General features: G+C 37.4%; 1 protein-coding gene across 4 annotated transcripts in view; it reads left to right on the top strand.

Annotated features, from left to right (window-relative positions):
• DST (dystonin) overlaps nt 1-19,139 on the top strand; it is a 490,237-nt gene that overhangs the window by 228,451 nt on the left and 242,647 nt on the right. The window lies entirely within an intron of this gene.

Below are 19,139 nucleotides of genomic sequence, written 5' to 3'. Positions count from 1 at the left end.
TACCAACTTGAAAGTTTAAATTCCAGAGCATTTCACATGCATTTTAGGCATCTGTGATTATCTGGTGTGTGGCCTGTGGGTAATGATGAAGGTGAGAAAATAAGTACCCAGTGATTATAGTGCATTCTGTGATGTTAGGAAAACCTATTATTATTGGACTTAAAAAAAAATCTCAGCAGTTTAAGAAGTATGTAAATATTTATGTGTTAGGGCGTGGAAAAACTGTAATTCTCCAGTAAGATTTTTTCTCTCTCAAGATTCAGACCAGGTTCTGGCCTCAGATTTATGTGGATGGCAGACTGTTACTTATATGAGAATAAAGATGGATTGTAGAGACTGAAGTCTAGACTTACTTTTCTTCTTGTACTTAGTATGACATTGATATTGGCTTAATGTCTGTGTTTCTCTGTGTAGTAAATAGTTGTGGTTCTCAAGTTAATATTTATTTGTGTGCTATGGGACACTTTGAGGATCTGATATAGGCTGTCCAGAAAAATACACATGCACACAAAATTTGCATACAGTTTCATGGAGTTATTGGATCCCACCCTATAAATCTCAGCTAAAGCACCTGTGTAACTTCGCAATGAACTATTAGTCACTTTTTTCCCCTCTTACAGACAGTCCTAAAGTTGGAAACAGGTAATGTTTTAAGTGTGAGAGTTAGAAAGAGTTCTCTCAGAAAAAAAAAACCAAAACACATTATTTTGAATGTGGTTACATTCTTAAAGCTACTCTACTGATCGTATTTAAAGCATCATGTAGCAAAGTAGTACCAATAATGTACTAGCATCTAATAGCCTTCTATAAAAGTGATTCTTATTTCAAGGGACGTATCAAAATTACCTGAGGGATGTTGTAGTCCCCTCTGTCTCACTACCCATTGACAAAATTCTTTCCCCAAATTCTGATATGTCCTTCAGGAAGGCCATGTCACCCACTCTCCAATTGAGAATTTCTATAAAAAAAAAAAAGAGAGAGAGAGAGAATAAGTTCTGTTGTTGATGGGAGCTGAATCCTTTGATGTGTTGGCAAGAGATAAGAGGTTGAGACATTCTGCTTTATGATGGTTTTGTTAGGAAATATATTGTGAATACTAACAAAAAATACCAGCCGTGTACCTACCCTCTTTCAAGCTTTTGTCTAATCACACACAAAGTGTGAGTGGGACTCTTCCACAGGCTGGGGCATAGGTGGGCTGATTATGAGGTTAAGGGTATGGAACTTTGGAGCTGAAGACTCTGACAAGATTTCCCCATTTCTGAGGTGAATCCAAGGGAAGCAAAGTTTTTGATGAAGAGGTTCCCTTTTGGTGGCTGATGCCCTAGCAACCTTTGTAGCTGTGGCTGTGTAGGGGTGGGCATGTCAGTGGGCACAGAGGGTTGTCCTACGTCTTCTGGAGCATAGCTGCTATACTTCCAGGTTGGTAATCACGTTACAACTGCTGGCAGTGGATGCCAAAGAGAAGTAGAAGTAGAAACACAGGCCCTATAGGAACCATAGCACGGGCCCTGGATAGGTATTTATTGAGGGTCTACTGTGTGCCAGGCGTGTTGGATCGGGCCATTCATTTTATAAGTAGTTCATAAATTGAATGGTTGAGTAAAAGGAGACTTCCATTGCTAAAAATGTCAAAATTCCATTCGAGCTGCTAGAGGACAAAGGCTATATTATTTACTCCTAGGACCCATCGCAGTGTTTGGCAAGAGTATTCTCACTGTGTGTAATATATGTTGTATACATTAAATCATTTAATTCTTCTAGCTGCTGCCCAAGGTGGTTTAATTTAGTGGTTATACACACATAGCCTTCAGAATCAGACAGCAAAGGTTCAAAGCCTGATTTACCTGGAATATGTGACCTGGTTTTGTTTTGTTTTGTTTTTTTAAATAAAATGACAGATCTCAAGATTTAAAGTTTACTTTTGCTGCAACACAGTAAGAATGGGGAAAATATGTTATTTTTATGTGCAATAGCTATTAGATAGATGCCAATCCAGCTGATGAGGGTTTCAGTCAGATTAGTTTATTTGTTTTTGTTTTTGTTTTTTGGAGTATGTTAAAGGGTCAGAATTTAAAATTAACTCTTATTAAATGAGAATTCATTTTAGGGAGTGGGGGAAAGTCAGACTACATAGTCTTGGCTAACTACCACTGTCAGTTACTTACATTCTTGTTCTGATTTGGTCTAGTATCAGCTCAAAGTAGTCTTCCCTTATAATCTTAAGAATTGTGCACTGAGATTTCTGGCGCAAAACTCAAATATGTGAGAACGTAGTTTTTTAATCTTTAATTCTTTTATGTCTGAAGTTATAGCTTTAACCTCAAGTGAAGAAAAATTATCCAATATCCTAAAACTTTTAGAGGCACCAGGCTGTTAAGGTTTGTTTTGTTGTTAGATAACCAGAGAAAGGGCAGCCTTCATGAGAACTTTTCCATGTTTCATTCAAGCAGTGGTTGAGGAATGTTGCACTATGTTGTCAGCCTCTTTTGTCTCACTAAAAAAAAAGAAAAAAGAAAAAAGATGCTGGATGCTTTTGTTCTAGGTAGCCATTTGGTTGTAATCCAATTAGTGGGAAATATAAAATAAGTATATGAATTTTAAGTAAAAATTTTCATATTTGAAAGTAGTATTTTTTCTGTATTGATTTTTTTTATATTCTTCACTTGAAATATTGAACATCTTCAAGGGAGAAACAGAGAAAGGAGAGTAGCAGGTCCCATATATTTTTTGCCTTACCATATTCCTTTTCAGTGAATGAGAAATATGTTATTTATAGAGTTTGCAATAAAATGGGATCATGGGAAAGGAGGACCACGACAAAGGGGTCAATAAAGTAAAAATGGGTAAGGAGAGAAAAAACTGGGAATGAAATCATTTAGATAATTGAATAATTCTACATGCCTTCTTTATGTTTTGTCACTTTTAACTGTAGTCACAAGTAGTCCTTAAACCATGGGGAAGGGAGGAAAATTACAGGAAAGGGGGCATTATAGGAAAAAAAGAGAGAGAGAGGTGAGGGAGGTGGTTAAAGGGGGAAGAGAGGGCAGGAATGGCTGTTTTGTGCACTAGGAGTGCTCTCTCACAGCCCCAGAGTTGTGCCTCGGGATGGCTCTGTGGGGCCCAGGGTCTGGAGACCCTGCCCTTGGCTCAGCTGCCTGAGAGTGCTAATTCCAGCTGGGAATTATTCTCCATCTTCTGAAATAATTCTTACAAAGTTTGCCTTTTCTAAGTTATTGTTTTATTTATTTTATTTTACCCTGTTCTCTCCACCACAGTTTTGCCTCCAGGGAGAACTGTCCTTGGGAGTTCTGCTTGTTTGGGCAGTGAGGTGATTGAGAGGTTTAGTCCCAGAACAGACTTTCCTTTACTGAGTTTTTCTTCTCAGGTGAACTTATATATTCTGGTAACTTAGATCAAATTGTCTTTGAAAGAAGAATGTCTCCTTCAAAGTTGCTAGTCTGTGACATGTAAGCCAAAGATGGGAGGCAAGAGAGGTTAGACCGACAGGGGGTTGTGTCCAGGCTTTGCAGTTTATTATTTGTGTGACCTTAACCTTCTTAGGTTCTCATCTGTAAAATGGTGGTGGTGATAGATTAGTGTGAGGAGTTAAAGGAGATAATCCATTTAAGCATAAAGCATGATAACTGGCACATTGTATAAGTTGCCTCTGGAACCCTTCTGCCTCACTCATCCAAGTCCCTTTCCTTGCCTCAAGTACTTTCCCTTTTAGTTTATTCATTTTAGAAAAAGCTGGGGTTTAGGTTCAGAATCTGTTGAGGAGATAGATTGACCTATTGCCTTCTTGCCTTAGAGTCCTGCTGGGACACTGAAGAATTACTTATTTGAGGTAATCCTGTTAGCTGTTCCCTCCTCTCCTCCCTATACCCTGCGCCCCAGTCATTTATGGGTTGATCTTGGGGCTCACAGGTCTTTTTTATTCTTCTTTTTCCTCTTCTCCCACACACTCTCCTCACAGAAAGGGAATCAGTGAAGACCCACCATACTTCTGAAAGGTTGGCCATTTTTATTTCTCAGTTGTGATTTCACTTAGATTCACAACTGGAGGGCATCTTCCACATCCTCCAATTTGCTTCCTTCATTTACAGAAGGGAAAGCTTGCCACACCAACTTTTACTGGGAGAGCTGCACCAGAAGTCCTGAGATGAGAATACAAATTAGAATGAGGGGCTGTGTCCGGTGTTTGTTTTCCGTGTGCAATGTGAGATGTTGCAGATCTGCCAGCAGGTCCCCCTTGGCTATGAGGTTGTGTTTACTTTTTTCTACCTATAGTTTTAACTACTTGTAATTACTCCCTGTGATTTAAGAAGTTATGGTTTATGCAGCTGCAAAATAGCATATGCCCAGTGCTTAGGGGATGATTCTGGCATGGTCAGTTTTTAAAAGTTTATATGACTGAGAAAGGTAAACACTGTAAAGTTTATAAATGATTGATTGAGTTATTATTATATCCATGTGTATAAACATTTTTTTTCCTTAAAATATTTGGTTAGGATTTTTTTTTTTGGAGAAAAAAACTATATTAAAAATATAGCCTTGATTTATATTCATCAGAGCTAAAATTACATTTGTTTAAAGTAAATAGATTGCTTAATTAAAACTTCCATTTGCTGTGAACAAGATGACTCTGGCATTTTTCTAAATATATTTAAATTTTAGTGTTCTGGTATTTCAGTTGTAAGACTAAGCCTGTCCTTAAACTGATTGTTCTGGCAAGAGTGTTTTCCTTTTGAGTGATTATTTTTCAGAATACTTTTATTAAGGGGCGCGTGGGTAGCTCAGTCGGTTGAGTGTCTGACTTCAGCTCAGGTCATGATCTCATACTCTGTGAGTTCGAGCCCCACATCGGTCTCTGTGCTGACAGCTCAGAGCCTGGAGCCTGCTTCAGATTCTGTATCTCCCCCTCTCTCTGCCCTGCCCCTGCTCATGCTCTGTCTCTCTCTCTGTCTCAAATAAAAAAAAAAATAAATAAATAAATAAAATAAAAAAAAGAATACTTTTATTAAAATCCAGTTGACAAATTCAAGTCTGTTTCCTCTGTAAGTCTCTTCACACCCTGAGTAGACTGGATTGTTTACCTTGCAAATTGGATATTGAGGTAAACTACTGGTTTAGGTAACATTTATGTATTGTTCTTAGAATAATTTTAATTATAGTATTAAAAAACATGAGCTGGTTGTTATCAAAAATGTTTGTGACTTCACTTAGCTAAATTTTACCCAGAGGATTGTTCTAAAACATAAAATTGATGACAGTCTTCTATTATTTACAGTATTTTTATGTCCATTTTACCTATGGAAGTTTATAAATTAGAGGATCTTCTATCACTTTTTAGTTTTTTTGTGATCACATGCAATTCTGTCTTGCTGTCTAGAAATCAACAAGACCATAGTATAAGAAATAGCACCTAAGGTTTAAATACCCATGATTTAACTTTTGCCTTACTCTGGTGAAAACAAGAAACAATGAAGCCATTTTTTTGTTTGTTTATTGTTTATTTATTTATTTTTAGAGAGAGAGAATGCATGTGTATGTGTGCCTGTGAGGTAGGGAGGGGCAGAGAGAGAGGGAGAGAGAAAATACCAAGCAGGCTCTGAGCTGTCAGCTCAGAGCCCAACCAGGAGCTTGATCTCATACTTTATGAGATCATGACCTGAGACAAAATAGTTGGATGCTTAACTGACTGATCCACCAAGAGGGCCCAATTTTCTGAAATACTTTAACAGTTATCAAAGATCAGAAGATTCTCTTTAATTGTTGACTTGGACCCAGAATTAGCATTTGAGCCGTGGCTGAGAGGCTGCATTAAAGAGGAATAATTGAAAGGGCTGAACAATTTTTAGAACGTTGGAATCTGAAGAAGTCTTTACAAGGGGCTTTCCTTACCTTGGATCCATCTAACTGGCAGTTTATAGTAGAGATAGATTCCTCAGTACTGGTTAGCTATACTGTAAGTTTATTCCTTAACGTTGTATAATAGAATATTTGGTCTGAATTTTAATTTATTGATATATAAATGCATTTGGAGCAGAAGAGGCCCCGGGTTCCAATATTGTACCACACCCTATTTGGTATTAACCTGCTTGGTTGCCACATGGGAGACACCCAACTGACTATCTGATTTTTGTCTCTGTTCCATCATATCTTTGGAACTCTTCATTTACTCATAGCATGGATATTCTTTGCCCACATTTTAAGGTCAACGACTTCATGGCTACACTGAATCAATTACACCATTCTTTATTTTCTGATTTGGTGGCTGGAAGGAAATGTAAATCCTCATGCTGAGAACATAGTGGTAACGTTCAGAGAATAGAGAAAAAGCTCTAATTTGCTCCGTGTTCTTGACCATCACATTCTTCTTGAGTGATTTTATATCTGTGGGCACAGATGAGATGGGAGACTATTTGAAGCATTGACTTCATAAAGGGTAATGATAAATACATCTTCTGAAAGTATAAGACAGTGCTTTGTTCTTAGAATCTGTAAATAAGATATATTTTTTAAAGATCTTAGACTTATATGAGTGGTTCTTAAACTCTAGCTCCATCAGACTCACTTGGAGGGCTTGTTACAATAGATTACTGGGCCTTACCTGAGAGTTTCTGATTCACTAGACTGGGGATAAGGCCTAAAAATTTCCATTTCTAACAAGTTCCAGGAATTTGTGTTTCCAATAAAATGCTGATGCTGGTAAGTTGGGGGCATATTTTGAGAACCCCTGTCATAGACAAATGGATAAATATTTCAATTAACCATCAGTTTTGTTATAACCAGCAAATATTCTAATATGGCTTAGAAAATAATAGCAATGTTTTTAAGTTTATTTATTTTGAGAGAGGGAAAGAGGGAGTGTGTGAGCCAGGGAGGGTCAGAGAAAGGGAGAATCCCAGCGAAGAGCGTGATGCGGAGCTTGATCTCATGAACCGTGAGATCATGACCTGAGCTAAAATCAAGAGTCGGATGCTTAACCAACTGAGCCACCCAGGTACCCCAATAGCTGTGTTTTTTTGTATGCTAGGTACTTTACAATTTTAAGGCCAATATTTAATAATAGCTGCTAATAGTACTTGAGAGGTAACCATGTGCCAGGATCTGTCACTCTCATGTCTTAGTGTATTTAATTCTCACAACTATCCTTATAGTCTGGCCTGATAATTTTTATCCCCATGTTATAGATGGTGAAACTGATGCACGGGGAATTTCCATAATTTTCCAAGGTCATGCACCTAGTAATTTTTTGGACTGTGTGGAAACTAAGGCTACGAGAGCTTATATAATTTTCCATAGGTTGGACAACAGTCTAAAGGGGAAGTGAAAAATGCATTCCAATCTGCCTCACTACAGATCTTTTGCTGTCTTGACTACACTGAATTCTTAAGGATTAATTTAGAGTTGCATGATTAAAGCTGAAAGAGAAGCTGAGCTTGACATTTGGACATTTGTCTGATTTCTTTACAAATATGACTTGACATTTAAATTATTTCTGTTGTGATATAAGAGATTAACAGTGTAGGTAGAGAGGAAGGTTTGAAAGCTTTTTGGGGAAATGTCTGGTTAAAGGCCCAATGTGTAGAATTGAGAAGTAAGTCAGGACTTACAAATGTGAAGAGATCGTTGATTTCAAGATAGTAAGAGATGTATGGAAGAGTACGAAATGGTTCCGTGTAGATGAATATAGCTTGGGATGGAGAAATTCTGAATGTCTTCTCATCATGAAGAAGAATGATACCTTGGTGATAAATTCCTCATCAAGAAAAAAGTCCAGATTAACACTATGTTTACTTTCAACTTTGCTGTAACTTTAGCATAATAAGAGCTGCATTTGAAATACAGTTTAGGAACTATTCTGTTTTCATGCAACTATTTTATTTTTTTAAGTAAGCTCTATGCCCATTGTGGGGCTTAAACTCAGGACCCGGAGATCAAGAGTCACATGCTCTTCCAGTGGAGCCAACCAGGTGCCCCCATTGAGCTATTTTGTTGGAGATAGTAAGTATCTCCATATGTGTAAAACCATTAAACATTTAAACCATTAAAGTTAGGCAGGGCAGCATAGGATAAAGTGTGCCAGGAGTGGCAAAGTGTAAGGGTTTTAAGAGATTAGATATGGGAGGCTTGGGGTGCCTCTGAGTAGTCAGAGACTGTGTCAGGAGGAGGAAATGGACTTAAGCTGGGTGCAGAGGAGAGGGTGGCGGGGGCGGGGGAGCACAGTGCCTGTGAGGAAGTGGATTGCTAGGATTTGCTGGAAGGAGATCAGATTGGATAGAAAATAATGAAGCCAGGTAAGAAACAGATGTGAATGGTTAGCCAACAATGTTGGAAGTTTTTGAGGACAAGAGTGTCATAATGTAATTGGCATTTTAGGGAGAATCTTGCATTTCATACACAGGCTTTAAGGAAGTAAGTGTGGCTGTTGTGAATTTTATGACATGATTGGCTGTATGTTCACATAATAACTCCATATTGTAATGAGCATACAGAGAGATGACTACTGGCTTACCCCAGGGGACTCTTAATTTAATAAATCTGCTTTGTAGCGGATAGTTGAAGTCAAAGAAGGCCCGCTGTTCAGACCTGTAGAGGAGAAGAATACCCAGTGTAATAGATCAAGAAAGCTAGATCTCTAGTCTTATCAAAAAGACAAAATTTGACAGTGAAAGATGTAAAGTTCTGTTTCAAAGATTGACATGTTCATCTGTATGATACAGAAGGTCTGGTATAGAAGTAATTCATGTGACAAGACCTAGGGGGGTTGTTGACCTCAGATTTATAACAGTGGTGTACCTGAATGCAGTCTTAATAGAATTAAGCTGTCTTAATAGAGCTGAGAGTATATAGCTCTTTTGTACTGTTTGCTGATTGGGCCATATCTAGGGTATTTTTTGTTTAGTTCATGGCAGTGCATTTTAAGAGACAGTAAAAGGGAAAGTCTATAAGGAGGAAGTCATGATGTTGACAGCATGGAAACCATCTCTCGGAGGAGGAATGATAGAAACAATGGGGAAGTTAGTTTTGAGAAGACAGGATCAGGAGAAATGTGATGGGTGTTTTCAGATATTGGTAGAATAGTCCTATAAGAAAGAGTACAGTTTTCGGTTTTTTTAAATCTAAAAAGAGGATAGCTGGATAATTTCAGGTTTGAAGATTTTAAACTGGGTGTAAAAAAGTATCTGCAAACGGCCTCAGTGCCTAGTAATAGATAGTCAAGAAAGTGTTTTGATCTCAGGGTATATTTTTATAGTTTCCTATGGCTGCTCTAACAAGTTACACAAACTTGGTGACTTATAACAATATAACCTATTCCCTCACAGTTCTGGTGGTTAGAAGCCTGAAATCAGTTTAACTGGGCTGAAATCGAGGTGCTAACAAAGCCGTGCTCCCTTCAGAGGCTCTAGGGGAGAATCTGTTCTTTGCTTCTTTCAGCTTCTACTGGTTGCTGGCATTCCCTGTCTTGTGGTCACATTCTCATCTGCCTCTGTGGTCACATTGCCTCCTTCTGTTCAGTGTTATCCTCTCTGCCTCTCTTTGCATAAGGACACTTAGAGTTAGGACCCACTGGGATAATCCAGGATCACCTCCCCATCACAAAATTCTTAGTACATTTGTACAGACTCATCTCCAGATAAGGCAACATTCACAGTCTCCAGGGATTAGGACCTGGTTTCTTTGGGGTCCCCACTCAGCCTAATGCATGTATGGACAACTCTAACTCTCTGATGTGCAATTAGCCATGGTTTCACTCCCTAGCCAGTAATAAATTTCCACCAGAATCTCATGGGGATTTAGTTAGAGTCTATCAGAGATGGATTAGAAGTGATTAGTATTTTGGTTGGAGGTTGAACTAGGTGGTATCTAATATCCTTTTCAAGACCAGGAAGATATATTCAAATGACTTAGATGACAGGTTATGTGAAGTACTAATTAATAGGGATATATCAGAGATTTATTTTTATATTTTTAAGCTATTTGGAAATAATTTTACATTTTAAAAAGTTACAAAAATAAAAATAGGACAATGATCACTGTAAGCTGTTTACCCAGACTGACCTCTTACTAACATTTACCCTCTTTGCTGTATCATTCCCCAGACATTGTGCATATGTGTGTATGTATGCAAGTGTATATCTATACTTTTAAAATCTGAACAGTTTGAAGGTAATTTATATAGACCATGGCCCTTTGCCCCTAAATACTTAAGTATCCATTTCCCAAGAATAGGCGTATTCTCTTTCATGGTTATCAACTTCTTACATTTACATTGGTATGATACTTTAATATATTGTTTATATGCAAGTTTTGTTGCTTGATCTTTTTGCACCATTTTCCTTCCTGGGTAGGATCCACTTGGTTAGGTATTGAATTAATGAATGAACAAATTAATTAATTAATCCATCCCTCTGCAAATATTTATTACTTATTTATTTTTATTTAAATTCAAGTTAGTTAACATATAGTGTAGTCTTGGCTTCAGGAGTAGAATCCAGTGATTCATCTCTTACATATGACACCCAGTGCTCATTCCAACAAGTGCCCTCCTTAATGCCCATCACCCATTTCCCCACCCACCTCCCTTCCAGCAACCCTTAGTTTGTTCTCTGTATTTTAGAGTCTCTTATGGTTTGCTTCCCTCTCTGTTTTTATCTTATTTTTCCTTCTCTTCCCTTATGTTCATCTGTCTTGTTTCTTAAATTCCACATCTGAGTGAAATCGTATGATCTGTATCTTTCTTGGACTGACTAATTTCACTCAGTGTGATATCCTCTAGTTCCATCCACATTGTTGCAAATGGCAAGATTTCATTCTTTTTCATTGCCAAGTAGTATTCCATTATATATATATATATATATATATATATATATATATATATACACACACACACATATACATATATGTGTATATATATACATACACACACACATATACATATATGTGTATATATATATACATACACACACACATATACATATATGTGTATATATATACATACACACACACATATACATATATGTGTATATATATACATACACACACACACATATACATATATGTGTATATATATATATATACACATATATACATATATGTGTATATATATACACACACACACACACACACACCACATATACCATATATATATATAGATATAGGTATATAGATATATAGATACACACATACACACACACACACACACCACATCTTCTTTATCCATTCATCAGTCGATGGACATTTGGGATCTTTCCATATTTTGGCTATTGTTAATAGTGCTGCTGTAAACACTGGGATGCATGTGCCCCTTTGAATCAGCATTTTTGTATCCTTTGGATAAATACCTAGTAGTAGTTAAATCATCAGATGTTGGCAAGGATACAGAGAAAGGGTAACCTTTTTGCACTGTTGGTAGGAATGCAAACTGGTGCAGCCACTCTGGAAAACAGTATGGAGGTTCCTCAAAAAATTAAAAATTGAACTACCCTAGGTACTGCATTTAGTTGGCATGTCTCTTTAATCTGTTCTGGGAACAGTTGTACAGCCATTTTACAGACTTCTATGACATGAACATTTTTGAAGAATACAGAACAGTGGTTTATTGGGATAGAATGGAAGATGAATTAATAGCAAAATGCCTTTTGAACTTAAAGTTGCTTTATGACAAGAAGACAAACTTTTTTCCTGTGAGAGTCATTTAAACACTTACAAGTGATTTTAGTGTTTGTCGAGAATATAGTGGACTACCTTTTCAAATTAAGGACACCAAATTTTACTCAGTAATTTCATCAGATGATTTTAATTCTATCTTGTGATCAATAGCAATTTTCCCTCTTTTTGACTTCTTTATTCATTATTATCATTATTCTGTCACCATCGCTACCTTTTATTGAATGCTCACCATGTGCCAGATCCTGGACTGGATACATAACATACATGATCTGATTTAATCCTTGTTTTTACCAGTGAGGAAACAGGGGCTCAGGGAGGCTAAGTTATCCACCCAGCATGAAGTAGGTAGGATGTGTCAGGACTGAGCTTTTTAGTCTGTCTCTACAGAAAAACTTTGTCCTACCACTACATCATGCCACAACAGAATGACACAAAATTAAGGAATGATTAAGAAGAATTGAAGATAGAGAAGTAAGGGAAAAAAGCAATATGTTGGGATACATTGCACTTTACTTGGTTCTGATTTCTCTCAGCCATATCCCTATATACTTTAAGTCTTTGCTATTATGGCTTGGCCTCTTCACATGACCATAAATTTTTATTTGCGTTCTTCCCTAATCAATATACTTTACAAGAATTTGGAGATATAGATAAAATTGTACAAAGAAGCCAAGCAGCATTCCTGAAAGTAGTTGTTTTACTTGGAGGAAGGGTATTGACTCAGGCATTTTTAAAGAAGAAAAAAATTACACTTTGATTAGTGGAGCTAACGTTCTTTTTTTTTTTTTTTAAATTTTTGAGTTTATTTTGAGAGGAGGGAGCGAGAGTGGGGGAAGGTCAGAGAGAAAGAGAGAGAGAGAAGAAACAGAATCCCAAGCAGACTCCACACTGTGAGTGTAGAGCCTGATGTGGGACTCGAACTCACACATTGCAAGACTATGACCTGAGCCAAAGTTGGACACTTAACTGACTAAGCCACCCTGGTGCCCAGTGATGCTAACATTCTAAATCATATTGTATGGGCCTTGACATCAGAAGAAGTGTATGCATTCTGTAGTAGGTAGATTAAAGCAGAAGATTTGTTTTATTTGGTACTAGACTGTAAGCTGCATGAGGACAGAGCTGTGTCTATCTTAGCAAATAGTGTGTCCCTGGAATCTAGTATAGTGTCTGTCACACTGCTGTTTTCCTCAGACCATACTGAGGAATTTGGTTGCTTAATGAATGAATGTAAAGCCAAATGAAACTTTCTTCCAGTTTATAGTATAGTATAGTATAATATAGTATAGTATAGTAACTACTATGACGGGGAAAGTGAAAAGATTGCTTTGGGTAGGAATGAGATAAAAGTTAGCTGGAGGAAAAATAAATTTATGATGACTTTCTTCTTTTAAAGCTAAAAAGATCTGTTTCATTGTAGGTGTAAAAACTGAGGTTCCAAACAGGTCATGATTAGCAGGGCCAGACTTTCCATGTTCTGACAGCTTTTCATGTTATTTCCACTGTGTAATTCAGTTTTTCTATTTGTGGCTATGAATACCCATATTCATAGATGAGATTAATTTATCTAAAAGTACTAATTAGTTTTGCTATACTTATCCACTATTTTCATTAATTCAGAATTTAGAAGAATGTTGGCTTGGAAATTCTTAATATATTAATAAAATTAGATTCTCTGCAGACTTACCGCATGTAAGGGAGAAAAAAACCCTTTTTACCTTCTCTCCTTCTAGATTTTTGGTTAGACTGTACAATAAAAAATAGTTTAACAAGAGAAAAGCATACAAATGTATTTAATAAAAGTTTTGGGATACAGAAGCTTTAATATGGAAATGAAGGCCAGAAAAAATGATTAAGCCTGAGTGTTTCTATATGAGATTTGATGAAGAGTGGAAAGTCATAGAAAAATGTGATAGCACAAAAGGGTATGAGCTAAGGGTAATAAACTGATGGGAAACTTAGCAAGGCTTAGTTGTTCAGTACATTTCAGTGTCCCTTTGTCTTTAGAGATAAGGATGCTCTTTTCCTCCTGGTACAGGGAGGGAACCTCTCACATGAAGGTCTTATGACCTGCTTCAGGGAAGAAGATGTGGGGAGTCAGAAAAATCCTTCCAGGACTTGGTGTTTTCCAAATCCCTTCACTGTAAAACATTCAGTATGCTAAAGTGCTGTATTTTGGGGTCATGTGCCCTGACCTCATCATGCAGATGTAGTTAAATTTCTATGTAGGTCTGAGATACTCCTTTGCATAGAATGCAAGAAAGCCCTGTTTCCAGGCCCTAATCAGTGTTTGCTGTAACTGCAGATCCAAGGAAGAATTCAGAAACTAGTTATCAAAGGGGCTGACAGAGCAAGACAAGTAGCAAAGGAGATAGAAGTCAGTAATCAGAGAGGGTTCGGAATTTGAGATAATTTGATAATGAAAGTGGTCAGGGTGTCAAAGGTAGCAGTGGGTCAAGTTCGACTGTTCCATACACTAGAACTATTTGATCTTAATGTAATATAAAAGAAATTTCTGCTTTCTGAAAAAGGGAAAGAGGGATGACTTCAGAGGGAAATTGTTGGAGCCGGGAAAACTATTGCATACTTCTGTTGCATATATGCCCGATGGCACTGAACTATTGATTTACTCTGCTAATATGTTCTTACACTGATGTTTGTGTCAAGAATTTATCAGAATTGTTCAGGTACTCTTCTTTGTCATTCAGTAAAACTCCATGGAAATACACTACTGATTTTCAAGTAAAATTTAGGGGGACCATGGTATTCATTAAAAGGTCAGTTTTTGAGGGGTGCCTGGGTGCCCCTCAATTGGTTAAGCATCTGACTTCAGTTCAGGTCATGATCTCACAGTTCTTGGTTCAAGCCCCGTGTCGGGCTCTGTGCTGACAGCTCAGAGTCTGGAACCTGCTATGGATTCTGTGTCTTCCTCTCTCTCTGCCCCTTCCCCACTCACACTCTCAAAAATAAATAAAAATTAAAAAAAAAATAGGTCAGTTTTTGACTCTACATTCATACAGAATACTTAACATATGAATGGGGACTTTTATAAGTCATTTTTAGAGAACTGCATTTCCCAAATGGCTAAAATATGTGGTAATGCTGCTTGTTCTCAGGCTAGCCCATTAGATCTTATTGGATTCATGTCCTGTTTTACAGATGTTAAGAGCTCAAGTCCCGACATCAAGGAGACTTAATACACTAGAGGAGAGAGAGGTCTCCTCCCCTCACCCCCAAATAGGTTTAAGCTTAAACCTCACTCTAAATCTTTATTCCTTAGAATCACCCTCTTTTTTTTTTTTTTTTTTTTTTTTTTTTTCCTAACCCCAGGCCCCAGTGCATGTATGTATCCTCCTAAGGCACTGTTTTTCAGTGTTCATGTTCCATCTTGGACTCCCAGGGCAGTTGGTCTCAGTTAGGGTCAGGAGGGAAACCTGCTGGGAAAGACTGGTGGGAGCCTAATTCACCACAGCCCACGAATGGTAGAGCCCTCTGGACATCCTGCTGGAAGGTAAATCCCTGGTAGGGTTTCAGACAGATTCAAGAAAAAAAGTTAGTTGTAGTTAGGAAGCCAGGATGGAAGTAAGTTGGTCATGACTGGAGTGTGCCTTGGCTTAGTTTTTCTAGCCTATACCTACTTTTTATAGCATCTTTCATCACTGTCCTTTAGAATCCAGGGAAGGTGGTATATAGTGTAGTGGCTGAGAGCACAGGCTTTCAGCTGAGCTGCTTAGACTCACATCTTCCCTTGACTATTTACTAGAGATGTGACCATGACTTTTCCTATGCTTTTGTTGGCTCATCTGTAAAACAGAGAGAATAGCGTACCTTTGTATCTATAGATTTTTAAGATCATCATAAAACTTCAGGTTTGTCCTGTCTTCTATAGCAGTGGTTAAAATGGTCCTGATGTTTGCATTTTCATGGGATTAAGTCCTAATGTTGCCTATATATTGAAAAGAGGACACTGCCTAAAATGTACAGCTGTGGTGGTTTTATAGTAATATTAAAATAATGGATACCAGTTAAATGCCGAATTCTAAATAAAGAATGTATTTTTCATGGTCTGGCAAAGCCTCCCTTTAACACCTTTTCTTTTTCCCCCTCCCATGGGCATGACAGTTTGAGGTGAGATGCTATGAGTGTTTGGCAGCTAAATGTATTATTTATGAGCCATCACATCACTGATTGAGTTTGCCTAGATAAAGTAGTTCACAGAGCCACAAACACAACACAGCTTGTGTTTGCTTGAGCAGAGAATCTGATGCTTATGTTTTCTGTAAGAGCACTGGCAGCTTTCTAGTATTTCTTAAACAAACAAACAAAAAGCCCCCCCCCCCAGTATGTTAAAATCTCCAAAAAGGAGTACTACCTGCTGAATTCTTGAACAGTGTATAAATCCCATTTCTTAGATATAAGTACAGTTATACCAGAAAGATAAATATTGTTCCTCTGACAAGTTCTAAAAGTAGAAATGTTTCCTGTAGATCTGTTGTCTGAGTTAATGAGTTTTGGTCCTATCCTTTTATTTCACAATTTGTTACTGTTCCTCTTAATCGTAAAAAATAAAACTGCAGGTTATTTTATCAGCAAAAATGGGTTTATTCAGGAATAGAGAATTGTAATATGGTACAAGCAAGCTACTTAAAAACAACAACAACAAAAAAACATAGGCAAAACCATAGGCAAGTCCAGAGAACAGAGGAGAGGAGCACTATTTTATAGTGGAAAGGGGTGAGTTGGGAGGGCTGTTATAAACAAAAAGTCCCTTGGAGTCAACTGGGAGTTGCAAGTACAGTGGCTTTTCATTGGTTGAGTTGTGATGGTTTCTCATTGGCTGGGCTGTTTGTAGCTTGTTGCTGGGGGAAGAGGAAACCTTTTCTTTCTCCTGCTGGGAGAGTAAAGCAGTAGTAAGAGTAATATTGGCTTGCAAGGTCTGTCTCTTCCTGTTGGGTCTGCAGTTGATCACGAGTATCAGGGTGTGACAGGTCTCCTTTTTGGTCTCTCAACTCCATTTTAGTGAGGTTTCCTTTTATTAATTTTCACAGTCCCAAATGTTTTAAACATTTAATTTTTATTTTATATCAACTTCAACTTAAGAAACTGTTTGCAGACACTTTGATTTTACTTAAGTTAAGGAAGAAAAATTCAGCTGACTAAATTTGAAGATCTAATTGGCTTTATTAAGCAGTTCATGGATTGGCAGCATCCCATCTAGCAAGTAGAGGGGACCTCTAAGGAGTCATATTAAATAGAAAGTTTTTATAGGAAGGAGAGTGAGGCAAGGAAGTTATTAGCAAAAGAAAAGATTATTCCAGGCAGGGTCACCTTCCCTTAGGGGGAAGGACTGTGGGTTCTCATTAGGTGGATTACCTCATCTTCCTTTGGGGGATACCAAGGGCTTTTGTGACAGATTACCTCATTGGTGCTGACCAGAAAATTCCTGACTGACCAGTTAAGATTTCATTTGTGCGGGAGGGTGAAATTGCAATTAGGTCAGGTATTAAGCCCCAGTATTGTGACTTTGCCTGGCCTAAGTGGCTCCATCTTTGGTCTGTGGCTTTCTTTTTAACACTGAGCATTGTATATAGTAGAGTAATTTTAATGTTTAATCCAGGTCATTAAGTTCCACACTTTTTTCTTGTAAAAACTTAATTTCTTGTTGATACTTTTCTTGCTGAATTTAAAAATTAATTTTCCAGAGTTGACAAGATCAGATAAAAACATTTTTTTTTTTTTTCAGAGGAGCAGCGTTTTTCAAATCAGGTTCCCAGGAACACCAGTGTGATGGTGTGAGATGTCCTGGTGGAAAAAAAAAAAAAAGTTTCCATTGCCAAAAGAATTTGGAAAGCAGCATTCCCTGGTTGAAGAGATTTATGGTATAGATTAGCATATTAAAGACTGAGAACTTCTGTGGTAAAGAACCCTGTTTAATTCAGTGTGTCACAAATTCACTTGGTCATGGATTCTTTTTATCAAAGAGTATCTACTAGCATCCCTTTGGGAGATCCTAAAGGAGTTTTAAAGTGACTGTTTTAAGCAAATGTAATTAATTTTAATTTAATTAGAATCCCGGATTTGGACAGGATCTAGTTAATTTGGTTGTCATTGCAGGAATATTTTCTCACAGCCTTTCTTATGGGTCACTGATTTTCTAATTAATGGACAACTTATACTTTTGGTTCACTTGGGTTGTAACTGAGCTGTTTTTTTCATTGTCTAAAATTTGCTTATTGTGACTTCCACTCATTTATCTTGGGCCAGCCCTCCAGAATGATAGAAACTATATACGGCAGCTCTTAAATATCTGAAGAAACTATTTTGTCCCTTTTTAGAAAACTTTTCTTGTCAAATTCTATCATTTCCTTTATTAAAAAATATATTTTTAACGTTTATTCATTTTTGAGAGACAGAGAAAGACAGAGTGTGAGGTGGGGAGGGGCAGAGAGAGAAGGAGACACAGAATCTGAAGCAGGCTCCAGGCTCTGAGCTGTCAGCACAGAGCCTGACGTGGGGCTCGAACCCATGGACCATGAGATCATGACCTGAGCTGAAGTCGGACGCTTAACCGACTGAGCCATCCAGGCGCCCCTCCTTTATTTTATTTCTATGTGATGCAGTTTTTATTTCATACATATCTTTTTCTAGCATATTCTTTTTTGGTTTTCTCCATTTGAAATACTTAAGACTCTTGAATTGAAGGCAGAAAATGAGCTGAGGGAAGTCTACCAGGTAATCAGTTATACAGGAAAAGCATGGGCTACTGTTATCCATAGAACCCAAGTCTGTTTTTATTGTCCAACTCCCTTTCACCTCTCCACCTTAGTACATATTGAGCTGTTTGCCTATTTACTTTTCTTTTCTTTTCTTTCTTTCTTTCTTTCTTTCTTTCTTTCTTTCTTTCTTTCTTTCTTTCTTTCTTTCTTTTCCATTGTGGAATAGCTCCTTTAGTCTTAACTGTTTTCCAGTTTTTCTGCAAAGTCATGTATTGCTTTTATTATTAGAAAAGAGCAAGTTTTATAAAAACCGTTGCTTCAACTCTGAACTTGCTACAGCAAGAGAAGGCAATTGAATGATTCATCTTCTTTCCTAGAGTGAGGGACTGATAATGATTAAGGGGCTGCTTGCTAGTCCTAAAGGTGTTTGTGTTTCAACCTGGAACTCTTGCTGGGAGAAGGCTTAGAGTTGTACTGCCTCAGGGCCAAATCTGGCCACAGCCTATTTTTTTGGTACCGTGAATGAGGTTAAGAATTGTTTTTACATTTTTAAAGAATTGAAAACAAAAGAAAAATAATATTTTGGGACACATGAATATTGTATGAAATTTCAAATTTGGTGTTTATAAATAAAGTTGTATTTTTAAAAAAAATTTTTCAATGTTTATTTTTTGAGAGAGAGAGAGAGAGAGAGACAGAGTGTGAGCAGGGGAGGGGCAGAGAGAGAGGGAGATACAGAAC

The sequence above is a fragment of the Panthera leo genome, chromosome B2 (assembly GCF_018350215.1).
Source record: "Panthera leo isolate Ple1 chromosome B2, P.leo_Ple1_pat1.1, whole genome shotgun sequence".
In the NCBI taxonomy this organism is placed as follows: domain Eukaryota; kingdom Metazoa; phylum Chordata; class Mammalia; order Carnivora; family Felidae; genus Panthera; species Panthera leo.
The sequence above is the reverse complement of the archived record's forward strand: the minus strand, read 5'-3'. Positions and strand labels throughout refer to the sequence as shown.